We start from the raw sequence: 27,381 nt of genomic DNA, 5'->3' as shown, positions 1-27,381 counted from the left end.
ATGTGTATGTCATGCAGTAAGAATAGGAAAATGTGTGTGGATTAGCCCCAAACATTTTCCAGAGGTTGATCTACCATCATTCTTAAAAATTTTAAAAAATACCCAGGCAAGCACACACACCGAGCGGATGGTCGAATTCCTCACAGGGTGTGTGTAGCTGGGCATGTTCTTCAAAAGGTGTGAATAGTGGGTGGTGAAGGGGAGGCTGTATAAATCGCATGCTGAGTCTGACAAAGACAACAATGGTGGTCATTTAAATGCCTTTTCTTTCGTGTTTTCTTCATTCTTACTAGAGCGATTGTATAACACAATGTTGCAGGGTGGAATGGAGGAAAGGGAGGACCCCGGCATGCTGTTTGAAAGGGGAGAATGGGTGACGGTGTTTGGGGGGAGTGAGCAGAAAACGGGGCGGGACAGAGGGAACATTGTTCAAATACTTTTCTGTGTTTATACTTTGATCAAGGCCATCATTACCCGCACAGCATAAGGGGGGTTATTAATGCCTACACCGCGTCTGCTAATGAGGACATACCTAAAACGCCTGCTGAGTGTCATTATTACCTATATTACATGATTAGGCTCTACTTATATCACCTGAAGAGGTATACCACCTGTTGGGGGCCATACCAATACTGTCTAATGGGGCCTCTTTAGGGGCCCCTTTCCTCTGCTGCTCCTTTGTTCCATCCCTCTACCCTCTTCGCCCATAGCACCTTGAGGGCGCCTAAGTGTGGTGAAAGTTCTAATCACGCAAATAACGCATCATTTTGCTCCCCCTTTCCCTCTTCTCTTTCCTCTTTCAACTCCGCACATTGGCCCAGTGACAGTATGAGGTAGGTTCTCTGGAATCTTCTTCTGTCAGAGGTCCTCGAGACCCCTGTGCAAGGAACTGCGAGAAAGTGTGCTTCGAGGGCACTGGGGGTCGAGGGGGAGGGCGGGGCTAGGGGGTACGAGTGGAGATGGGTATATATGTTCGAATCTCCCTGCCCGAGTACATGAGAACGTATATATGGAAATAGGCCCTGCAGGCACCGAAAGTGTTAAAGGCAGGGCATAGCATTCGACCTACACGGAAGAAGCCCGGGTTTGGGGCAAGTTGGAGAGAAGATTTTAGAGCATTGAGAGGAAATGTTTCCTTTGATTTTCCGTCTGCATGTGAGATGTTTTTTTGCTGTTCCTCTCTGATTTTCAGAACACCTGAACAGCTGTTGAAACCAGACATCATTCTCCCAAGCAGCTCAGTGATCGCAGTATGCAGGCCCCACGCTCCTGACACCCCTTCTCCCGGCCCCCTCACACACCGGCATGCGCAAACACCGAGCACCCATTCATTCCCATTCCCGTTTTTTTGTAACCACTTGGGGTGCCGACTTCTCTACTTTAAAATTGTGTGGGCTCAGCAGGGAGCAAGTACCAGTCAAACTGGAGAAAATACACAGACACCTTCCTTTGGATTTATAAATGGCCACCTTAAATCTTTTAACAATACTAAGTAGAATCCATACATCCAATTATAAACACGACATCAAACATAACGACTGGATAATTATCACAGGTACATTTCATAACTCATGTATACAAATGTAAAGTGGTTCCTCCTTGTGACAGGCAGTCCCAGGTGGAACCTTTTTGTTTTGCCCCCTTCGCGGTTGTACATCAGTGTGGTCCCCCCTACGCTGTTGCGGACCTCCCCGCCATACCCTATGTTGAGGGGTGATCACAGGAGGCACCCTTCTCTTGTCTGATACCTTCTGCCTACTTGCCCCTCCCTTCTCTGTCCACCTTCCCAATCGGACACCCCTGCCGGGACGAAGCTTTTGCCCTCATCACTGCACCTTACCAGCCTCAAGGTCCCACCAGGAGGGGAAAATCACTGACCACATGGTCCACCCCCCGTCTGCCACAGGACCTTAGACCTACCGGTCGGGGGTAATCCCCCCTGCTCGTGCTATGCGCATCATACCCAAAAACGTTCTGAAAGAGCAAGTCTGTTACTTGGTCTGAAACATTTACTCCATCGTGGTGCATATTGTCCGTCCCCCTCATCAAACTGTTGGCCACTACTCAGAGTCTTCCATCTGCTAACCGGGCTAGCTCATTGTTTAATTTCTTTGCTGAGATGTTAAGTGGTCTTGCTGATCCCAGAACTCCCCATTTCTACCTAGGGATGATTTGTGACCATGCTATTACAACTTTTGGGCAAACGTTGCCCAGCCAACCTAACAGGGAGACCAAAGCCAGTCGAAGCTCCTCCTGCCCCATCGACACCAGGCAATTCCCCCCAATGTGCAGTATTATCAGATCCGGCTTGGGCAAGCAATATTTTTTCTTGTGTTCAGATATGATGCCGTGCACCTCGCCATGGGAGCGAGGGAAGGAGGAGGTGAAAAGGAAAGTCTTGAGGAGATTCTGGAATTTGAGGAGATACGTCCCAAGATGAAAAAGAAGAGGGAGTCTGTTCCATAGGAGGGAGCCATCTAAGGAAAGAGATCGGCCACCAACTTGCTGTTTAGCGAAGCGCTTGACACACAGAGAGTTGGTGCTGGAGGAGCGTAAAGATCTGGAGGGAGAGTATTTAGTGAGAGCAGCTGTAGATGGTGTGGTCTCCAGCCCCAGACAGCCTTAATGATGATGCAGAGGGATTTTAATTTGATGCTTGCAGCAACTGGGAGCCAGTGGAGAGATTCTAGGGCTGGAGAGATGCGGTCCCTGGGCTTGAGGCCAAGGATACATCTTGCCGTACTCTTCTGGATTAGCTGGAGGGGCGAAGAGAGGAAAAGGGTAGATTAAGGAAGAGGCTATTGCAGTAGTGAGAGCACCAGAGCTCTAGAGGCATTGAGCTTCTCGGGAAAAGTGAGGAAAGAGAGGATTCCTTTGAGGAGGTGAAGTTGAAATTGGTCCTTCTTGGCAAGTTCCTGGATGTGAGGGAGGAAGGAAAGAGAGGAGTCGAAGATGACTCCAAGGTTTTTGGCTTCAGATGAAGGAGAAGGTATTGGCATCTACATTGTGCCACATTGAGACTGAACTAGAAACACCTGTGTAACCAAACAACAATAGACAAAGAAACCCCAGAAAAATAAGATATCACACACCTTGCCAACTGTCTGGAACAAAATCAAAACTGAATGCCAACAAATTCCCCGAAGCTCACTCTGATATGAATAGAATCCCCATTCTTGTTGTCCTTGTTGTCCAACATACCAGCTCTGAGAAGTCTGTCAGCTCTCAAAGACACAGGAATGCCACTAAAGCTGGTCCCCAGGGCTACTTCAATATACGTGGTACTTGACAGCAAACTGCACTTTGAGCATCACATAAAAAGGTGACAACGGCAGACCACTTCCAAGTACACCTTCTGAGGAACACTAATAATGTAATCTCTGCACCTCACTTACGCTCCTTGGCTCACGCCAGGCTTCTTGCCAGGCAGCACTATGGAATAATCCTCCCGATTGGCCTTATGGATCCCTAGTTGCAATGGATTGCCTCTGCTTGCAGCATAATGGAATGTTCCCAGGTGTCCAGACTGGACTGTTTGTTTTGCCCTACCTTTTTTTGTTTAAAGTGTGTGCCTGTTTTATGATATGTACTTAATGCTTGTTAATGATTGTTATTGCTTGTAATGGTATAGATGTCTTTGTTGTCCTTTAGTCATAGAGAAATTTCCACAGCTCTCTGGCCGGGTGTGCAAAATCATCTATCCTAAGGGTAAGACAGGGTTCTGACCAGAAGATAGACGAAACTCTCATTATGGGTAGCGAGGGCGGAGCAGTCAGGCTTTGCTCAAGAGAGGGGTGACACTAGGGGAGAGATACATTTAGTCCCAATAGAAAGCACAAGCGACTACACTGGAGTCAGTTATGCTCAACATATATACTCTTGGTTATTGTGTGACACCTAAATAACACAAAGTATGTTCTTACGTTGGATACAGTAGAAAAGTATATATATGAAATCGGAAAAGGGGCTCTGGGCAGATTATTCCCACTGCTAAACGAAAATGTATGACCTGTACCGGGTGGTGGTCATGGGTGGGACGGGTTGAGCATAATTTGAACCAGTAGTATTTCCAGTGGGGTCGTCCAAGTAGAACCTTATGGGTTTCCCCAAGGTTTGAGGTGAGAGGTTCGACCTCACTGTAAAGACATGTGTGAAGAAATCGGGTGATGTTTTATGGGACTTGAAGAGGCAATAGCTGCTAATGCTTATTACGGAAGAGATTTGAAGGATAGTTAAGTAAGAATAAACTAGGTAGAGTTAGAGAATTAGGTTGGAATTTATTTGGCAGCGGTTGGGGGAACATGATTTATGAGTGGGAGGAAGTGTGAATTGCAGATGGAGGAGCAGTATACTTCATATGCATTCTGTAGTAGAAGGCCAAAGCACTGGAAACCCACCTGCATTTACTTAGTGCAAAAGAAGATCAAAGCATTGAGAACCCCACATACATTTACTAGGCGCAGGAGAAGGCCAAAGCATTGAGAACCCCATATGCATTTAGTATATATAGCAGAAGGCCAATGCGCTTAGAACCCCCACATGCATTTAGGAGGCACAAGAGAAGGCCAAACCACTGAGAACACCACATGCGTTTACTAGGCGTAGGAGCAGTCCAAAGCACTGAGAACCCGTGGGAACTGCACTGTGGGGGTGAGGTAAGAGGTTAGAGGTTACTAGGGGCGGGGAGGTGGTCGGGTAGGATTTATAATATTAAAGGGGATTTTGGGGAACCTCCAAAATATAACAAAAATAACATTTGAGTGGTTTAAAAAAAAATAATATAGTCCAAAGAAATGATGTTGATGTCGGGACATAGAACTGCATTTACTAGGTGTAGAAGAAGGCCAGCACACTGAGAAACCCAACTGCATTTACTAGGCACAGTAGAAGGTCAAAGCACTGACAGCCCGACATGCATTTAATAGGCGCAAGGGAAGGCCAAAACACTGGGATACCCACATGCAGTTACTAGGTGTAGCACAAGGCCAAAGAACTGAGAACCCCATGTAAATTTACTAGATGCAGTAGAAGGCCAAAGCACTAAAAACTACACATGCATTTACTAGGCGCAGGAGAAGGCCAAAGCATGGAGAACTCCACATGCATTTAGTAGGAGCAAGAGAAGGCCAAAGGGCTGAGAACCCCCAAATACATTTGCTAGGTGCAGGAGAAGGTCAAAGCACTAGGAACCCCACTTGCATGTAAAAGGCAGAGGAGAATTCCATTCCAGTGAAAACCCAATGTGCATTCAGTCTGCATAGGAGAAGGATATAGCATGTGCATGTACAAGGCAGAGGAGAAGGCCAAAGCATTGAGGACCCTGCATGCATTTAGCAGACTTAGAAGGCCAATGATATTATAACCCCATGCACATTTAGACTTCAGAGGAAAATGCCATAGCACCGAGAACCCCACATGCATTTACTAAGCCTAGGAGATGGCAAACCCCATGTGCAATTAAAAATGCAAAGGGGAATGCCATAGCACCGAGAACCCCACATGCATTTACTAAGTCTAGGAGATGGCAATCCCCATGTGCAATTAAAAATGCAAAGGGGAATGCCATAGCACCGATAACCCCACATGCATTTACTAAGTCTAGGAGATGGCAATCCCCATGTGCAATTAAAAATGCAAAGGGGAATGCCATAGCACCGACAACCCCACATGCATTTACTAAGTCTAGGAGATGGCAAACCCCATGTGCAATTAAAAATGCAAAGGGGAATGCCATAGCACCGACAACCCCACATGCATTTACTAAGTCTAGGAGATGGCAAACCCCATGTCCAATTAAAAATGCAAAGGGGAATGCCACAGTACTGACAACCCCACATGCATTTACTAAGTCTAGGAGATGGCAAACCCCATGTCCAATTAAAAATTCAAAGGGGAATGCCATAGCACTGACAACCCCACATGCATTTAGTAAGCATAGGAGAAGGCCCTAACACGTGCATTTACTAGGTGGAGAAAACGTCCAAAGCACTGAGATCCCCACATGTGTTTAGTAGGTGGGGGAGAGTGCATTAGCACTGGGAACTGCATATGCATTTCCTAGCGTTACAAGAAGGAAAAGGCACTGAGAAACCAAACATGCATTTATATGCAGAGGAAATGGCGAAAGCACTCAGAACCCATGTGCATTTTATAGGTGAAGGAGAAGGCCATTGCACTCAAAACACCACATGCATGTATTAGTAGTTGTAGGAGCAGCCCAATGCACTGAGAACCCCACATACATTTAGTAGGCAGGGGAGAAGGCCAAAGCACTAGGAACCCCACTGACATTTACTAGGTGTAGGAGATGGCAAAAGCACTGAGAAACCCACATGCATTTACTAGGTGCAGAAAAAGGCCATACAACTGAAAACACCACATTCTTTTAATAGGCGTAGGAGAAGGAAAAATAACTTAGAACCCCACATGCATTCAGTAGGTGTAGGAGGAAGCCATAGAGAGTGCATTTACTAGGTGTAGGAAAAGACAAACACACTGAGAACCCCACTTGCATGTACAACTTAGAGGAGAAGCCCATAGCACTGAAAACCCCATGTGCATTTAGTAGGCGTCGGAGAAGGCTATAGTATGTGCATTCACAAGGCACAGGAGAAGGTCAAAGCACTGAGAACCCCACAGCCATTTACTAGGTGTAAGACAAGGCCACAGCACTGCAAACCCCACTTGAATTTGCTAGGCGCAGGAGAAGGCAAAAGGACTGGGAACCCCACGTGCATGTACAAGGCAGAGGAGAAGCCCATAGCAGGGAAAACCCATAGTGCATTTAGTAAGGATTGGAGAAGGCCATATCATGTGCATTTAGTAGGCAGAGGAAAATACCGTAGCTGAGAAGACTGGATACATTTACTGGGCCCAGGAGAAGGCAAATGAACTGGGAACTCCCTGTGCATTTACTAGGCAGAGGAGAAGGCCCTATTACTTGAAACCCTGCATGCATTTACTAAGCATAGGAGACAGCTATCACATGTGCATTTACTAGGCAGAGGAAAAGGCCAAAGCACTGAGATCCTTGCATGGGCTTAGTAGGTGGAGGAGGGTGCCATGGCACTTATGGCACATGCATTTACTAGGGACAGGAGAAGGACCAGGCACGGATAAACCCACAGGCAGATGGCCAACGCATTGAGAACTCATTTGCATTTACTAGGTCTAGGCAAAGGCCCAAGCACTGAGAACTCCACGTAATTGCAGTAGGCGGGGGAGAAGGCAATATCACTGAGAACCCCACATGAATTAAAAAGGTGTAGAGGAAGGCCAAACCACTGATCACCCTATGTATATTTAGAAGGCAGAGAAGGCGGAGGCACTGAGAACCCTACATGCATTTAGTATTTGGAGGAGAAAGGCAAAGCACTGAGGACACCACGTGAATTTATGAGGCAGATAAAGCTAAATCTTGGAGAACCCTACATCAATTTAGTAGGGTGAGGAAAAGGCAAAATCCCTGATAGCCCTACATGCATTTATTGAAGAGGAGTGGTGAATTAAATGAATATGTATGCATCTGCTTCAGTACCCAATCATCTCTGCAGACAGGCAAGGGAGGAATGTATCTGTTAGACATGTATACCTGCCACAGAGTCAGATGTTTACTTTAGAGAAGCCCAGATAGTATGGTATACAGTCTTTGTATCGAAAATGTAATAAAGAATGACTTTATAATGTAAAATATATAATGAAAATGTATGTGGGGTAAAGGGTTAAATCTTGCGGGGAAAGGGCTGGGTGGGTGTTTAGCTGTGGGAAACAAGGGTTGAGGGCACCCCACAAAAAAGAAAATTTGTTATGCTTTTTTATTATATAATTTTCATTTTACAGTCATTTGTTATAAAATAATTCAATATAAAGGCATGTAACCAGACAGTATATGCATCCTGTGCAATACATAGTGGTCAATCAGTAGCAGCAGAGCTCTATCTTTTCAAAGAAAAGGGTCATATGCCTCAAACAAATTTGGTGCATTGGGAAGAAATGTAATTGCATATGCTGCACCTTTGCACGTGCATTGGGCCTCATTACGACCCAGGCGGTAAGTTACCGCCTGGGCCGTGACTTTACCACCATGGCGTAAACTACGTTTACGCCATGGTGGTTGGCGGACTTACCGCCCCATTCCGACCTAGGCGGGGCGGTAAGTCCCCAATCCCCATTTACCCTTCCCCATTCCCATTTTTGCCCCATAGGGCATAATGGGAGTGGGGAAGGCGTTAATTACGCCACCGTAAATTACGGTGGCGTAATTAACTCCATGGTCCCTTAGCGCCATGGATTTTAACACCTGCTAAGCATGGTCCCATTATGTGCTAAAAGATGGAGCTCAGGAGCAGGAGTAGGCAAATGAGCTGCCACCAACCACCAAGCACAAGAGTGTAAAGATATGACATCATCTCAGTAACAAAGAGAGAAATTCATAGATGGTGATGAAGAGGTGATTACTGACATTCCGCACCACTTAATTCCTTGGAAACAGATGAAAATGAAGAAAATGACAAAGATTATGCTCCATACTCTGATTTAAGATCACGACTTGGACACCATTTTTAACGATACCACTGAAAGTGAGGGATAATAGGTGAAAGAATAGGGTGTGGGGAATGACAAATCCATGCACTTGTGCACCAGTGTAACATCGCCTCCAAAAACAGTCTGGGAAAAACACACGCTAGTCATAGTAGAACTTTGTAGTCATTCACATCAGCAGCTCTGGTCCCTCAGTTAACAGTGTTGGGATGCATGTTCAGGTCCCATGTCCCCCCAAATGATTTACTTTACATTGATAGAAAATATAATAGTGGGTGAGCAAATGCATGTGTGCAATTGTAGGTGTGGGGCACACAATGAGGGAATAACAAATCTAGTGTTTTCCAATACTCATGGGAACGTAGGTAGGCCCCGGTATAGGGTATGAATAATATTGAAGTATAATAAGTAAAGTGTAGTGTATAACCATGCAAATGTAGGTGCTGGTTCTTGCTGCGAGATAGACTGAGGTACCGCCATATTTAAAGCGAGGCTTGGTTTGCTGCAGGCCATGGTGAAAGTAGCAGCATGACCTGGAAATAGGTTTCCAATCACTCTCCCATCCCAAAACTCAGCAGCGAGATGCACATAGAGGTTTAATGGCCAGACACATAAAATGCAATTGTCTCATGTTGTAGCCCTGCGAAACTCAAAAGAAATTTGAATGGCTGCACACGGTCAGGGCTACATCTGTCTCCCATGTACTAGCCCATGGGAGCCGGCGAAGAGCTTTCAAACTGCGAAAGGTCCGGTCTGGATTTAGGACCCTAGCACCCCCCAGATTGATGACAGTCCCTTTTGAACTGCCAGATGCCCACAAACAAGATCCCCAAATCCTTCAGAATGTGGTTGATTAGTAGGGTATCCAAGAGGCCCAGGAGTCATTCCTAGGAGGGGCAGCCAATAAGGGGGCATCGAAGAGTGAAACAGCCTGTGATTTGTACTATGAGGAGCACAAGGTGAGGCCAACAAATGTAGTCCTAAAACGGGGAAGCATGATGGGGGCACTTGTGTGTCTTGGATCAAAAGATGCTCTTATTTATTCTAAAGGGTCAATTTGACCCTGAGAGTATACGCTGAATTCATGTTAACCACCAGGTGCATGCCATGTGACTATGCTTGCGGGGAGGGTAACATATCATGTAACCCTCCAATCAAGAAGCAGGGAACTAAGGTAACAGAGTAGAAGACCACGTGTTAGAGGGCCAGAGTAGTTCTAGATGTGACCAATTGGTAAACAGATCACAGGAGACTGGTAGTATGCATATACGTGGTAGCCAATGAGGGTGGTGGTAAAACACTGTATACTGTTGTATCACGAGTGACGATTATTTGCTATTTAACTGTCTGCATTCATTGAACTAACCCAGTGAGCTTCCAGACCAGTTGCGTTTTGCGGCACCCTCTGTTACCTTTTTCCTTTCTGTATACAGAAGAAATCTTTTTTTCCTTGCAAAGAGGTGCACCAAGCTTTTTTCCATCGAGGATTGTTTTTCCTTTGTCTGGTTGTCAGGAAGCCTGCCTTAATAGTACCCACACAGCAGCCACTGGAAAGTACACCAAGCAGACCCCAAGCAAGAACAGATGTAAGGGCTAGCCACAGCCCTCCCAAAAATGAGGAATGTGGAGTTATTCTGCCTTGGAAAAGCAGCAAGCTCATCTTTATAACTGCCACATATACAGGAAAATGCTCATATAGTTCCCAGAAAAAGTTAGGAAAATTGCCGTCACTCCACCAACTCCCTTACAACCAGTTGACAACTTCAATGTCAACTCAGTGTAATTCAACTGACCATAGGCTGAAGCATTTGTGAGAACAGAGCAACACAGTGACTGATTTCTTGAATAGTCAAAACAACAACCAATGGTGTCTACTTCACACCATCACAGTGGCAAATATTGGACAATGTTTACTCTTTGTTGCAGCTATTTGAAGAGGCCAAAGTGGGGCAGGGTTTAGTCTGTATGCTACACAACTCACCAAGGTGATACCACTGGTGTACTTGTTAGAATTAAAACTTTCCAACACAATAGATTCACGTGGACTGCTTGGTGATGCCGGACCAGGGCAACTGGCTATGAATTTGTTCTCACCATTTTGACAAGACCCATGCATTTTTGATTTGGAGGGGAATAGGGGACACCTTTTGCCATCCTTTCCCGACGCACGATTTATAATCAAAGTAATAACCTTTAAACATCTTGTGTGAAATGAGGAAAATTCAGCGGGTTGTCATTCACAAGCAGCCATGCCACCCATATGTAAGAATGAACCCAAGAGATGCTTAAAGGCCCAGCTGGAACACAATGCAGGATTCCACCACTGCAAAGAATTTCATCTGACAACTCACGTCCATGCTCCACAACTCCTGACATTAGTTCAGGCCATACCAAGGTGAGATTTCAGAGAGTGAAAAAATGTAAGATGCTGTGGGACAGACTCCTCCCCCAGTCTGGCTTTCTATATGCATCCAGGTTCTCCAAGACAATTCAGCAGAGCCACTGCAGAACAAATGGTTGATACGATGTTCTGCAGATGCCAGCTAGGTAGCGATGACTATCCACTGCAATTTTGGCTTGGTAAGTGGTCAGTGTGGCCATATGCACGTGCTCATTTATCTGTGGGAGGTCTAAGGAGCCCCCTGGCTAAAGTGTACTGTGAACAGATTCTTAGCACTGCTAGGGGCTATTGTTTCAGACCACTGCAGGTGTATCAATGGCACACACACGAGAGAGCCCACTTTCATGGAATGGAATGAGCATCCTATTTTTGAAGACTAAAGTGGGAGACAACATCAGTGTTATGGCTTGAACAAAACACAACAGATTCCACAGATGATGAAGATGTGCATGCGAGCCAACTGCAGCCATGCGGGTGGAGTGGTTGTGGAGGCTGATACTCTGACAGCAGCGAGTGAGTGCATTGCAATAGTAGATTTGTAGTTTTCCCATCAATTATTTGGCCCTACTAGCAGAGTCACTCTCTGGGTTTTAGTTTCATGCTCACAAACTGGAGGTTCTGTCTCTATTTACGTGACTCTACCAACCAGAGGAGTCATTTTCCGTGTCCTAGTACCATATTAACACACTGGAGGTTCTGCCCCAATTTATTTGTCTCTACTGAGTCCTTGTAACACGCTCACAAACTCAAGGTTCTGCCGCAGTTTATTTTGCTCTACCAACCAGTTTAGCCACTAATGCCTTTTTAAGCACTCTCCATTGCACCATGTGCTCCCTTTGAGGACCCTCTCGTCCAGTCATCTAGAAGAGGGCAGGATGCTGCAGGAGCATGTGATTTTACATAGAATCCACCACTAGCTCATCATCCAGCTCACACCGACTGACAGAGGTAACGCAATGCATGCAGTATGTGCCTGCTTACCTGATCTCTCTGTCTCACCTATTGTGCCCAAATGGCACAACACCCAAAATTCTCCCACCACAAACAGGAGGTTGCACTGCTAATTTAAAGGGGCTCTGCTAATCGAAAAGGGCCACTTGGTCAGGCTGTGCTGGGCCAGATATGGGGGTCGAGGAGGCGGTTGGGTCAGAATCAGGAGGCAATGCAGGCTGCTTGCTAGAGCATGGCCGTTGGTGAGCTGACGCATTATCTGACGCTCTCTGGTGGGCACCGTTACGGCTACAGGAGGGTGCTGCACTAGCTGTGCATGTGTCACATGATGTGCACTCCTTGGAAACAACAATGTGCCTCAGCCTATGGTGCGTGCACATTGAGTAGGTGCCCAAGACACCACTACCTGGATTACCCTGATGAATTGTCTTTTAGTGCAGGTTGCATATTACATTGCCCGCCTCTCCCCTGGCAGTCACACCCTCAGCCATGATGAAATAGTCCCACACACATAACCAGAGTGGCAGTGATGATAATGGATAGGGATGTCTTCTGACCTTGCTTCATCCGCTAGAGGAAACCCCCCAAGCGTGCAGTTCCCCCATTACACCGGCAGGCAATGCTGCAGTGGCCAGAGTATCCTCCTCCTGAGACACCTGCTGCTGGGGAAGCAACTCTGGCTCCTCCGCATGGTGTTATTCCATCTCTATCAGCACCACACCCTATTCTCCCCTCTGCCCCTCACACGGTACTCATCTACCATCTCAGGTACTCCTTGAGTGGCTCTGCCTCTACCACAACCTCCTCCAGATTGGTGGCCACATCCTCATGCTAATACTCTGTCTCCCCCTTCTCGTGCTCCCCCTCCACTGCCTCATACTCCATCTCCACCACCTCAACCAACACCCCCCCCTTCTTCAACCACCATCTTCCCCTTCTCAACCATTGCTGCCTCATCTCCATCTGCCCCATCTCCTTAAACTCTGTCTTCCTTTGGGGCATACTGCCTCAACCTCTGTCATTGAGGGGGAAAAGTCAATTTCCGCCTCTCCTCCCTGCCCCAGTTCCTCCAATTAAAAGGACGTGGTACCTGAGATCTCAATACCAAAAGCCAAGTGTGTCAAAGGTGTTGAAGGTGTCAATGTGTAAAACAAAAAACAAGGGACAAAGACAAACAAAGGGACTCTCGCAAGACTCACACCATGGGAAAGGGTTCTTGAAACACACAAACAGTAGAAAGGTGACTGAGGAAAGCAGTGCAAGACTTCTCAGGTTCAAAAAGGTTTATCTACAAACACAGAAAGGAAAGGTGTAAGGAACAGTGTTTGTTTAAAAAAACTTTGGGTGGCACAAAGGAACAGGGAAAACTGCAAGAGGAATTTGTTCTTTTTCATCAAGATTGGAGGGGGAGCTTAAAGAGCCCACATAAACAGACAAAAGGGGATACAATAGATCAAGACGCACCAACAACTCCACAGACTACTTAAAAACTCCTCCAAAACACTCCAGGACTCTTCAAAAACCACCAATTTGTGAGAGTGTCCAGTCCATTCTTAACTTGACAGCCAAACAAAACCCATAAAGTAGGAAACCAGCCGGGCCTAGTAATATCCCTCAACCCTATTTCAGGAGGCATCTGGGCCTCTGAGTGGCTAGGGGAACTCCCCTATTGAGTCTTGGATCTTGCAATTGGACGGCAGGCCTCAGACCCCCAAAATGAGACTCAAGGCATGGTTAAACCTTTGGGCACTCCTGTCTAAAATGCCACAGAGTGGGTCGGACCCACCCTGGCAAGTTTGATTTTCCTGTGGTGCAGAACCCCATGATCCCTCACGATTGACTATGTTGACAAGGGCTGATAGGAGTTGTAGTCTAAAACAACTGGAGAACCAAATGTTGCAGACACCTGCGTGAGAAAAAACAGGATCCCTGGACACAAGTAACAGTCATGTTCAGAATCGACAATGCCAATAAATGAACCGTCACTGTATCCCCCACAACCTGTAGCACACAATAAAGTGTGTTATACACTGCTGGGCCTTATACTTAAGTGTATCACCGAGAGCAGGGGTGTCCAACATTTGGCTCTCCTGATGTTTTGGAATACAACTCCTATCAGTCCTAGCCAGTAGACTCAATGATTAGGGATAAAAGGAGTAGCAGTTCAAAACAACGGTAGAGCCAAAGGTAGGAGACCCACAGCATAAAGGAAGTGAGAGGGGATTTAAACAATGGCCAAAGGGCCACCAAAAGTGAGGATAAACATACATGCACCATACCCAACCTAAATACTGTCAATGCACTCCTAGAAATAGCTCGAAACAAAATAGCCAGTGTTGGTTACAGTATCTCAATACATATTCGTGGACATGAGTGCACTACAGGAAGTAGTTATAGCAAATTCTCCAGTAATCAACAGGTAAGTGCTAAAAATCGAGTCTTTGGAGAGAAACTCTAGTGACCCAAGGAGGACCCACGAAAAATGTCAAAAGTCAGCTAAGTACCCTTTTTAGTCACTTTGTAGAAACCTTCCCACAGGAATACATGAGACAAAGACCACAGCAAACCCCAGTTATGGGTCAAAGGCAGCCAAAGAAGCAATCAACCAGAGGCAACACCAGAGGAGCCCCAGTTCCAGGTTCAAGACACAGGCCAGCTGGAAAAGGCTGGGTTCCAAGCCGGATTTAGGCCAAGGAAGTCAATGGTGATTCCCAGTTGAGGGTTCTGCAAAACCCCACAACTCCTGGCCAAACCCCGATCCCTGAAGGTGTTACTGAAGAACATAAGTCACCAGATCCATTGACCCCTACTTGCAGTTCCAGTCACTGAAGATTTGCTTCCGAGATGGTGGAGAATCTGGTAAGTACAGTGCTTCCTGTACAGGGTTGGGACAAGTATGAAGTACACATTGGGCCTCATTACGACCCAGGCGGTAAGGTTACCGCCTAATTACGAGGTCTCTTTGCGGGTCCCTACCTTAATGGCTGGTTTTTACCAGCCGTTAAGGATTGGACCTGCAAAGGGACCTTGGAGGTAATTACGGTACCGCAATTTTCAGTACCGTAATTACCGCCTTCCCCATTCCCATTGAGCCCTATGGGGGCAAAAATGGGAATGGGGAAGGGCCAATGGTGAATGGGGAATTACCGCCCCACCAACCTTGGAATGGGGCGGTAATTCTGCCATCCACCATGGCGCAATCGTTAAAATACCGGTATCCACCATGGCACTAATAGTGCCATGGTTAACGCCTGGGTCGTAATGAGGCCCATAGACTTGAACCCTGGGCCAGCGATGCCCCAAATAAATGAAAAGAAGAAGAATGTGTCTTCCGAGGAGGGCGACAACTCACCAGCCAAAGCAGAAGCAGCAACAGCGAAAGCACCTGGTACATTGGCCAACAAATGTCGCACAAATGACTGCACCATTGGTGAAGTCAAAACCAATTTACAGCTGCCACCAACCTACTCCACAGCACAATTGCTAAGTTTTAGAATTACCCTGGAACCAAAATGGAGTGCTTAAAACGCATCCCTGTCCTAGGAGCCACATGACTACCATAAAACAGCACACAAAAAAGGTTAGTGAGACAGGGGGACCAAGGTAGACGTCCCTCTATTCACAATAATACAGTCAATGTTCCATGGAAACTAGTAGGAAAAAACTGAAAGTCTAGTTTGCACATAAGAATGGGACAAGAAAACCCAAAATTAAATTCTGCCCTAACCATGCATTGATGTTTACGGGGGATTATGAAGCTGCACTTGGCATTCGACAGCCAAGGCCCGCTCGCTTTGCCATGCTGGTTTATTATCAAATGCAAGGGTGGCCATCTGATCTAGGATCATCCCTATCCCGCGTTATATTTCACCTAATCTCTGTCATTTGTGCATAGATTATTGAGCACTTATATACACTTTTAAGATAAGCAAAATCCTCCTTAAGCTTAAGGCTCATAATTCCCGGTACGCCCGGGGGCACGGTCTATGAAGTTATTATGTCACCCAAAAATGGGGGGAGTGGGCTACAAAATAAAAAAAAGACAATCTGCCTGGAGTTGTTGCTGGGAATTGGCTCATTCCTAGCAACCATGTACATCAACATGATGAGGAGGGAGGGGTGGGATTCAGAAAAGAGCTAGGCCACTGCTTGGTGCAGCACACCTTGGTATTAGAGTGGCAGTGGTGGGGGTCATGGTGAAGATGCCAGGCCGCATCTGCAAGGTATCTACCGGCACATTTTTTCTACAGCGACGGCGGGGGACAGAGTCATCTGCCGTTGAAACCTCCATTAGGTAAGGGGCAGGTGTTTTTATGCCTGAGAAGTGTCTGTCAGGTGTGCCCTGGAAAAAGGCACCTCTCCTGTATGGACTTTGAGTGCGGCACTGACTCTAATCGCAGAGCGCCGTGCTGAGACCCCTAAGGGTTGATACGGTGAGAGCAGGCTCCTCAGCACAGTGCCCCATGATCAGAGGGAGCACCACGCCGCGAACCCCGCTGGCAGCGCACTCCCAAGGGGGAATGCCATAGCATCCCCCTATTGGCTAGGTTCTGGGCTATACAGGATTTCAAAGCCATACCGGCTCGTACGGCCCAGAAATTGGCCAATGGAGGAGTGCCACGTCACTCCCCCAGTATATAATTCTTGGTAAAATGCGCTACAGACTTTCCCAATGCAAAAAGATCAATAAATACTAGTGGTTCCATTTGCAAAATCACTTTAAAGAACAAATATTCCATCAGCAGGGAAAGGTCAGTTTAAAACAACTTGGACTGTTCTGTAAGACCTCGAAGCGCAGTCCTAGTCAGTTAATTTGCAGAGTTACATTTGCTTTATTGATTTCCGCATGCTGCTCACTGAAGCTGCTTAGAAGAAACCTATTCACTTCACTTTTCAGAGCACTTGTGGGAAGCAAAACTACAAGCATTAGCTGTTATTTCTGGCTCTGTTTCGCATTCAGCAATCGAATCCGGGGCAATTTGTTTTCATATTCAGCAATCGGATCAGGGGTAATGTGTTCTCCCATTCAGTAATAGGATCCTGGGTAATTTTTCCTTGCATTCAGGCATCTGATCAGCAGGGCTGGACTGGGAACCAAAAGAGGCCCTGGAAATAGTTTTCAAAGTGGCCCCATATGAGAACATTTGGAAAGAAGCCCAGGGTGCAGAGGCCTACCAGAAAATCTCCTGAGTTCGCTTGAGGCCAGTCCAACCCTGGTTCAAGTGCCCGAGCCAAGAGACTGCTTTATTTACAAAGCATTGGGATTGCGCCATTGAAAACCACTTTTGTAAATGAGGCCCTGCAGCTTATCAAAATTAGAAGTCCCTAGAAATGATTCTGCTCACACTTTTCACTACTCCAAAGAAGACTTGCTCATGATATTGCCACATATGTAATAATAACAGCGGCCAATCATATACTGGACATCACAAAGTGTCTTGGTCTGTAGCCTTACTTCTGGCAGCTTTTTTTAACATAACTTCGCATGATCACCTTGAGTATTAAAGTCTCATTCTGTGATGTCATGTTCCATGATGTCGCTGATGTGAGTTTGTATGCAAAAAGGGGGGCCCGTACATCTTTTAATTCCCATGGCCCTGTAAATCCTTGGACCGGCCCTCAGAGCCAGACCAAGGGATGTGCAGTCTGTGCTGTCGCCCCGGGCCACGCGCTCGTGAGGACCCGGAGCTGTGGACCTGCTGCTATGAGTATAGTAAGTAACAAAGGCTGGTCTGTTTCCAGCCACAGGGCTTTTCATTGTGCCTGTTTTATCGAGGCCGTGCTGTCAGCACCCAACCCCATGTGACGTGCTTCTAGAGACAAATACCTCTGGCCCACCTGTTCAGAAGCCCATCAGACCCATGGGACCTCACAGTTAGGGCTCATCAGCTCTTTCTTTAAAGTAATAGTCCATTTAAGAACTTTTAGTTTTGGACTAAGGCGTTCAAAAGGAGAATTTTATTCTGAAGGCACATACAGAAAAACTGGTTGCCACCCAAATCTGTCGTCTTTAAAGATAATTAAAATATGTTGACAAACAAGAGTTGTGCACTAGCGCAATTTTATTCATATGTCCGCATTTGGTGTGTTAACAAAAAAAAATGTAATGTCACATTTCACTCTGATTCATATAAAGCAAGCCTTTGTCAAATGGTGAAAAAGGTTACCATTTCACAATATCTTTTGTTATGATTAAGTCTTGAAAGACAGGCTAAAAGCCATTTTTTAAAATCATTTTGTGGAATTGCATTCTAGTATTTGTAGTCTTCGAGATGGGGTGATAACACATTTGTACTCTTTCTGTTTAACATATTTCTATAAGGATTCCTCTATTGTTGGAGTACTTTAATTATGATGTGTGCCCTATTGATGACATTTGAAGACCTGTGGAATTGCATACTCTGACTCCCTTAGTACCTTTCCTGTAAATAGGCTTTGTTACGATTGCACTATCCTGCATCAAAAGCAGTTTGCCCTGTCTGGCCCAGGGCCAATCTCTGCCCCTACGTCCTTGGAACGTGCAGTCACATTAGGTATGCTTGGATTACTTACCAATGATCTTCGTTACTCTTTATTCTGCTCTTCCTAGTCACAGTACTTTCTTTTGAGGTACCCAGCTCTACAAATGATTCAGCCCACTCGTTCGACTACTCCAAAATAAGCCTCAACCCTGATATTGCTACAAACATAATATTAGTAGCTAAAATTCAGATATTGATCATCAGTTTATTTGATCATCAGGGATATTAATGACACATTTTGTGACATAATTTTGTGTGATGCAAATAAAGCCGTCCCACACACATTGTGCCCCGCAGGGACCCGCAGATCCTAGGGACGGCCCTGATGGTGCATTAACAATGGCTCCCTGTGAGACTGTATAACACCCAGACCCTGCCACTCATCAGCACTCAGAAGCGTACTGGTATCCATGTCCAGAGACCCTGCCATGGCCTCACTGGTGCAAGAGCTGTTCTCAGGCTTCTCTGCCCCCCCCGTACTCCACCGGGGTGTGCCAATGCAGAGTTCAGCTAAATTATTTGAACTCCTTGTGTACAGCTCTCGAAAGATCTCTTGGGCCTTGACCATGTGCTCAAAACAGAGACATACACATTAAGGCCCTAATTCACAGAAGTGTTTTATAATAGCGAAATCCCATTGGAATACACTCTGTGAATAAGGGCCGAAATGTGTGTAACTTATATAAGATTGTAAGTGTAACTCTCGCCAATCAACCATCTATTCACGTTGACAGCTGCAAGGCATTGCAGCAGATTGAGGTACGATGTAGTAGTGCGTGTTGACTCGGGCAGATGGGCACAATAAGGTAGTGAATTGGGGTATATACTAAAGCAGTGAGTGTAAATAGATGTACAGCAAGGCAGTCGGTGCAAACAGAGCTATACAATAAGGCAGTGAGCGGAAATTGTAGTATTATACTGGTTGAGTACAGACGGTGGTGGTACAATAAGCAAGATAGTTCAATTCAGGCAAATGTACAACAAGCCAGTGAGTGCAGACTGAGGTGCAAAATTGCAGTGAGTACAGACTACGGTGACAAAGGGCAGTGAGGGCAGATTGCAGGCATGCAATTTCTTCTATAGCAGTTATAATTCCCATCTCAATATATGCTGGAAATGTGGCTGTAGTTTTTAACAACGGGGAATTGTGCATGGCTGGTTTTAAAATAAAGCATGTTCTTAGGTTCCACTGGCAGGCTCGTGTTGGGTAAAGGAAACGAGGCAGGGAGCAAAAGCGAATAGTGAAGATGTCAGGGGTATGAGTCCTGTGCTGCCCAGCCTCAATGGAGGGTGCAGGCAACGGGGGAGCAATGGATTAAACTCCTGTCAATATTGTGTCTCTTTAAGAGGCACGAACATGCTAATAAACAACGACCTTGCCACTGAGATCTGACTGGTAACATACGATACTTTACCCGTTACTGCTCCCCCCCAGGCAACCATCCTGGAAATAATAACAATTGCGGGCTCCTGCGCATGTCCTCATTAACCTCGTTGCCTAAATAACCTGCCACTAGTGCCTGTGTAGCGCAACTCTCAGCTCCAGCTGCATATTACTACAAATCTGCTCTTTGTGAGCCTGCAGTCAGGAATACGATTTGCAGTTTCAAGACTTCAAATGAAATCCTCACCGCAACCCGTGTTTGAAGTTAGTGATGTGCAAAGATTACGCCCAAGCCGCTCTAGTCCGACAGCCAGCCACACTCCTCGTGCCCTCATCATGGGCTCTGGTGCTAGTGGGTTCCATGCTAAATTACCAGTAGGGACTCAGGAAAACCATCCAAATCGGGTGAATAATGCGTCAACAGAGCGGAAAAGAAAGAGATTGGTGTATGAGTTGTCAGCAAGGGCTCACTTGCACAGTGCTCTCTGCCAGCCAGCTCATCTGCCCGGGAACTGACCCCACCTACTACACAGCAGCTCTAAGTGAAAATGTATTGGGAGCCATGGTGCCCCCATGATTAAAAACCGGAGAATAATTAAAACGGGAACGGAGCATCCAATATTAGTTCTGAGGGTCCCGCCACCATGGAAGATGCTTTACTTTGAACCACTTTGCGGGCCATTATCGAGTCCCATTTGGTATTACGGGATAATGTCGCCAGGCACTTGTTAAACAAGTGTTTGGTTTAGCAAACAAGATGAACCCGTCTTCCCTGGATAGTATTGCTGGGGCTCAAGGATGCATATGACAATGAAATGGCCCTGAAAGACAAAAGAATATTGAGGGTTGTAGAGTCTTAATGTTGCCTGACCTGGGCCCTAAAAGAACACTGCAGAGGTGTATGTCTAGTGGGCCACAAGCTATTTGGGGGCTTTGGTCTCAGTGTGGCACGTGGCTTGGTTGAAAGTGATGCTTGGCGGTTTCCAAGGTTACTTCTGCTGATATGGATACAGGTAGTTGAACCAGTGTGGTCCTGGGGAATACTAAACCATAACAGGGTATATGGAAAATATTTGGATCTGGTCTCATCCCTGTGTGGTATTTGATATTACCATTTCAACTTGAACTTCGCTTCAGCAAGGTATGGTGACCGCACGATGGTTGAAGACAGCGGGAACGGCCAGGAGCAGTGTTCCACTACTTTTATTTTTTGCCGCTAACAGTTGCACTACTTTTTGCAAACATTTTTTACATTCTGGAACTGTTCTTTGCGAAGGTAAAGCACACTTCTCCACTTCACCACCGGGCGTCAGTTACCACTACTTTTTTGGGACACACTGTTTCAGATTAACAATAATGAAGGGGGAATTTGGTCGAGCGAAGTCAATGTCATTGCGTGGTTGTTGGCGTGCATATGTGGAGCTCTGGAACTGCAATCCTACCTCCCTGCTGTCTGTGCCCAGAATGTTTGTGCTGTTGCCCACATCCTTTTATGCCCCGCTCAGTGCTGTGACATCACGCGCACGTGGGCGGGTGTGGGTAGAGAAAAGACTGGTCCCAAAACATCTCCCTTTCTGAACAAAAGAGATAAAGAAAGGATAGCGCATCCGCCCACACTATAACTCACATTCCTTAAATCGGTTGTGGGTACACACCACTGTCGCATGTGAGGTTTACGCAATAGGCATGGTAGGAAAAGGGCAGGACCAAGACGGAGCAGAGCTCTGGCAAACTTTGTCTTGCCTGAGCACTGGCCCAGGAAACTCCTTGGCCAACACTTCACGCCAGACCGAAAGTGTGCTTGTGCAGAAACAGACACAACTTCACATCCTGTTCAGAAATGGAAAAAACATTATTCTGGGAACGCCCTCCTCCTTGTAGGGATGGGGAGGCGGCACCAGGGGGCGTGGCCCCAGGCTAAGTAACAACAACCCTATCTCTTCATGGAACTCAAGCCCTTCGTTTTACATAGAAGCAAAGAGCATTATGGGAATAAAAGAATGGCCACAATGTTATATTTCAACCAAGTCTGTTATAGTTATTCAGCAAAAAACCCTTAGAGTGAGTAATAGAAGTTGAGCTCTCTTTTTATTGATCGCAATCCTCACTCTAACAAAACAAAGTCTGTAAATGCAAGACATACCAATTTGGACAGCTTCTGAGCAGGATGTTCTGTCACCTCCAGGGAGCAGTGTTCTGGGTACCCTTGTCCCAGTTGCAGTAGGCCTTGTCCAGCCAGCTGGACATCTCAAATAGGCCCTTGCGATGGTTAGGTAAAAGAGCCTTCCTCTTCTTGGAGCACTGTGTCTTCACCTCAATGATAGAATGCATTGAGTGGACTATATACCCAACAGAGTTCCAGGTGATTCCTTCCTGTTTCAGAGCTCAAACATGAATCAACTAAGGGGAGGACTCCCCTGCCCTCCACTTTTAGGGAACATTCTACTGCAGATTGGTCCAGAGCAAACCTATTGTGAAGGGTCCAATCCAGGGTGCTCTCTACAAACCTTCCTGATTGGGAAGGGCTTACCTTGCCCCTCAAACCCTGGACTGGGTCTCCCAGCAACCACAGAACCAAGGAAGTGAAACCTGGCCCATTCTGCATCTCTGAACCACCTCAGTGTGGTTTGGGCACCTTCAAAGCTGTCCAAGATGCTGCAAGAGTACCACCGGAGTAATCTTTTGCCTTAGACAATCAGTAACCCCCACATCTCTGAGGTGCACTTGATGTCGATGCTGAAGCTCTGCCCTTTTAGCTTCTCCAACTTGACATGGCATGCTTTTTCGAGCTCCAAGCCATCGCTGCTGCAATCCATCGATGCCGCATTGAGCCACTTGACCCTGATCGCTGCTGAAGCCCAGTCTCTGCAACTGAGGCTGCCAAGTCTTCCAGCGCTGCCAACCTGAAACCACCTCCATCCCCAGTGTATCCAACCCTCAAGCCATCGCCACTGCTCACGCTGGTCTGCCTCAAAGGACTTTAGTAACTTTTAAGACCCACTTCTCAACCTTTTGAATGACTTATTCATAAACGTTGCCATTTTGCTGCTGAACAATTTGCCTGATCCCCCTGTCTACAAACCCAGAGTGGCCCTGTACTTTAAAGCCTTCTTTCTCTGTGTTTTCCCTTGCATGGGTGAGCAAGTTGTGTTTTTATTAGTTGTGCGTATTTTTGTTACTTTAATGAAGTCCTATTTTTATAGAACCATGGTTGGATATTCTTTTATTTTGGTTACCGCCATGATATTGTCATTTGGATTGCTTCTGGGCCACCTCACGCACGCTGCTCCGGAGGGAGTAAAGCCTGTCCTTGGCTTGTGCTACCCTAAACGGCAATGGAGGTATTCCTGTCGGGCTGTGCCTGTTTGACGTTTATGATTGGCATCACTGCTGAGAGGCTGAGTAGGCGCTTTAGCCACTATTCATCCCTGTAGTCCTGCAGTGCGATAGTCATTTTGTCCCGATCCCGGCCTAAGGCAGGTACTTGTTTTAAACAAAACAACTACAGTGGCGGTGTCGCAAATATATCGACCCCTGCCCAGACTCTCCTCCCGGCAATTTCATTTCAGAATGAGTTCTCCCTAGGTGACTTTATTGTCAAATAGAATCTCCGGCGGGAGACATACTTTCACGCCCCCTGTGAAATGAATTCATAAATTCTACCGAGAGACTTTATTTCAGAATAATGAGATCCTGGGGAGACTTTGTTACGAGGAGGGTTTATTTAGTGACACCGGCCAGAAAAACGTGTCCATAACGTTCAACTTGCATGATGACCTTGCACGTGGCTCTAGACTAGAGGAAGCAGCTAAACGCTGCATTTAAAAGACACCTTCTTAAAAGAGGTTCAGCGCACAGTCACACTCCTCACGTGTCCTGCATGCGCTCTTCACATGAATAGGGTCCATCTGCCTTGGGACCTTTGACCCGGTGGCTAATCTTGTACGTGCACGAACATAGAGAAATCACGAGATATCCTGAAAGGTTGGGGCCATGAAAGGCCTTGACCTTCTGAGATGCAGTCAGTCACTGCACGCACCCTACCACATTTAAAATGGTGTCCGCTACGGTTTGCTGGAAATGGCACTCTGGCTAAGAAGCCTTTACGAGACCTTAGGGTCTCGCGGGTAAATCGTCATTCCCTGCTTCCTGATTGGACGGGGCTCATAAAGAGGGTTCTGGTGGTTAATAATGCAGCTCCTATTCATTTTCTCGGGTGCATTTCATTACGTTTCCACTCATGTATATGCCAGTGGTCTAAGTGTGTTTAATGGCGTAGGTTTGTGGGATCTCCCTTGGCGTTTTCACTCATTTCGCTTCTCTGTATTATTTTTCCCTGCCTTCCTCTGGATAGGCAAATGACTGTGCCCTGAAAGCTGAGCGTGCATGTTGGATGAGCTCCCCGTGATTTTGTGGGCATGAGGGCATGCTTGTTCCCAAACTGTCATGAGAGCATCATTTCAAAGTGTGATCTTGGGAGCACAACTATGCGCTGAAAGTGGAACGCAGTCAGTTCACCCGACCAGATCCCTGACCGTCCCCGAACCCCAGGACCCGTGCTTTAGAGAACCCTTATCGTGCTTATATACACGGCTGACCTTAGCTCCTGCAGAGGCTGGGGCGAGCAAAACACATTTCCCCCCTCCACCCGAGGTGAAAGTGGAGGAGGGGTACCCTAGCAGCGGCGCTCTGTTTAAGTGCTTAACTCCCTGTTCCCGTGCTGGAGCGGTGAGTTAATCACTTGAATAGGGCACCGGTGCTGGTTTAGCATCAGCGGCCTATTGTAAGGAAATGTGCCCTGCTCTCGTGCTCGTGTTAGCGCTGCTTAGAGCAGGACGCATTTCCCCCCTCCACCCGGGGTCAAGGAGGAGGAAGGGGCGCCTAGCAGTGGTGCTCTATTTAAGTGCTTAACTCCCTGCTCCTCTGATGAGTTAATCACTTCAATAGGGCACCGGTGCTGGTTTAGCATCAGCGGCCTACTGTAAGGAAATGTGCCCTGCTCTCGTGCTCGTGTTAGCGCTGCTTAGAGCAGGACGCATTTCCCCCCTCCACCCGGGTCAAGGAGGAGGAGGGGCGCCTAGCAGTGGTGCTCCATTTAAGTGTTTAAATCCCTGCTCCTGTGCTGGACTGGTGAGTTAATCACTTCAATAGGGCACTGGTGCTGGTTTAGCATCAGCGTCCTATTGAAAGGAAATGCGCCCTGGTCGCGTGCTCGTGATAGTGCGGCCGAGAGCCAGACTCATTTCCATTCAATAGGATGCCTCTATCCACCGCGCCAGCTTAGTTTGCCCGGCCCTGTTTATATATTGGTGCTGCTCGAATTGTGAGTAGCACCCTACAGCGTCAAGCTCTGCAAGGGCCCTTCTGCAAACTGACCCCAGGAGATTGCTGACCATTTTCAGTTTGTTCTCGAGGTTTGGCTCGGACAAGTCTGCTAAACTTTCTACATCTCCGTAAACAGGCTAGTTAGGCATGCCTTCTATTATTTTTCTGTCCAATCCTCCTTGAAACCTTTGCATATGAACTTTGATATGTTTTAAATGCGTTTACCTTTAAGTATTACTGAGAGACAGTGAACCCACTGGACCCTGCCTATCCTTCCGAGTGAAGGGAGTAGGGTGCGAGACTGTGCTTTTCCAGTCCTCCGGTCCCTAGTATATCTGCCTTAGCGAGTCCAACTCCAGCGTTAGCTGGAACCAGAGGTCGAAGTGGACAGGAACTAAAGGGTACAACGTTCCTCTACTTTTTGGCAACATCATCCTGGGCTGCAGGGGAAGGGTACATTTGTTTTTTTTTCTATCCCCTGATGGGGATTTGAACCTCATCAGTCCCGGAGCTGCTGTAATGTCACAGCCCGCCGAGCTATCTTGCAGCCACTGCTTAGCTGCTGTTTACTTCAGTAGACTGCTTGGGACATAAAACCCATGCCCGAGCACCCCCAAAGCCCTGTTCCTGCAGTGTTCAGAGGATAGCTTCAGAATGTAAACAACTGATAAGTGTGACAGAGCTCCACGCACAGATGTGTGTAGTAGGTAATGGGTGGGTAGGAGGGATGGCTCTTAAGAGGTGCGACTGGTGGGTGATAGAAAGGGGGGAGTGTATGAAAGTGTATGCTGTGGGGTACAATGACTATATATATACAGTCGTGGGTGGTGAAGTATGGTTTGTATTGCAGGGGGGAGGCTGTGGGCATTAGGAGCGCGGGAAAGGGTGGTGGGCCAGCTGGCAACATAGTTCACTACTTTTTTCGACCCCTGCCTGGAAGAGAAAAAACACTGTTTCCCCTTCATTGGCTGTGACAGCCACCTTGCCAAGGTCCAGGGGCAGATCCAAGGCTTTCATGTTGCAACATGCAAGAGCAGGCCCAAAGAGCTCTAACCTCCCCGAGGACACAACACACGGTGTTAAAGGGCACCCAACAAGGGCGCCCAGCAAAGCTTGCCTGTTTTCAGAAACACCCTAGAGGGAAGTAGTGGGGTTTATCGCAACAGATACATTTTGAAACATCCCAATTGATTGCTACTCCATCATAAACATGGCGGTACTACCGGGAAGTGCTGATAAGGTTCCATTGAAAGCATTGCCACTCTGTTAGGAAGTGGAGGGCTCTGTCGGCTCAGTTTGCAAACCCGGGACGAGTAGGTTGCACTCAGATCCCAGCAGTGGGTGCATTAACCTATCAATCTACTACTCCTGGGTTGGAACTTTTGACTGAGGTTTTGGCAGCAGGCGCAATAATTCATCGAGTTATATTTTGGAACAGGGCAGAGCTAGACATGACGCGCGGCTGCTTCTGCTGCAGCGCTTCAGCACCAGGAGGAACGGACAGAAACAGACATTGCAACATTTCCCAGCAGACTGGCCCCTTTAAAGATTAGTAAGAGCTTCGGAAGTGTCAGTCACTGGCCAGGCGTGGAAGAGGAAGGCTTCACGAAATATCTATGGAACAATATAATAAAAGACCAGATGTGTGTTTGTCCCTGTATGTATGCAGTAGCTTTGCTTGTTGTCATCACTAGAGGGAGCTGTTGCCTTATGATACATAGAGACAATGCCAATTCGCATAGCTTCGCCTGTTACAGTGGTCCAATGCGCATAGCTTCCTTCGCCTGTTGTCACTGCTAGAAGGAGTTGTTGGCGTAAGATTTATAGTGGCCCTACTGTGTCAGTGAAAACCTGCACTTTGGCCTGTGTACATTGGTCTGGGTGTCAGGTAATAATATCCCTATATATATACGGTCACCGTATATAATGTTCCGGGAAAAGGTTGTGGCGACATTATATAGGTTATCATATATATATATATAGGGACAGGGGGAGCCTAGGGTGCGGGGGTGTCCCTCCCTCCCCTTGCAAAAAAGAAAAGGTTTTGGGGGGTGCAAGGGTATCCCCTGAATGCTCCCTGTATTAATGTCCCCTCAATAAACTGCTATTTTTCAGTGATTTTTTTGCATGGCAATATTTTTGAGGGGACATTATTACATGGATTCCGGGCCTGTACACTAGCACTAGATAAAGAGCAGTACGGGGATGCTGGGCTCTGTCTCCATTCAGTCCTTTGAACTTCTGCTTAGACTGCCTGC

General features: G+C 46.8%; 1 protein-coding gene across 1 annotated transcript in view; it reads right to left on the bottom strand.

Moving 5' to 3' along the window:
- Positions 1-27,381, bottom strand: part of AVPR2 (arginine vasopressin receptor 2) — a 272,681-nt gene that overhangs the window by 145,829 nt on the left and 99,471 nt on the right. The window lies entirely within an intron of this gene.

This window comes from Ambystoma mexicanum, chromosome 2p, assembly GCF_040938575.1.
Source record: "Ambystoma mexicanum isolate Mex_15411 chromosome 2p, UKY_AmexF1_1, whole genome shotgun sequence".
Taxonomy (NCBI): Eukaryota; Metazoa; Chordata; class Amphibia; order Caudata; family Ambystomatidae; genus Ambystoma; species Ambystoma mexicanum.
This window is presented reverse-complemented; position numbering and strand designations above follow the sequence as displayed.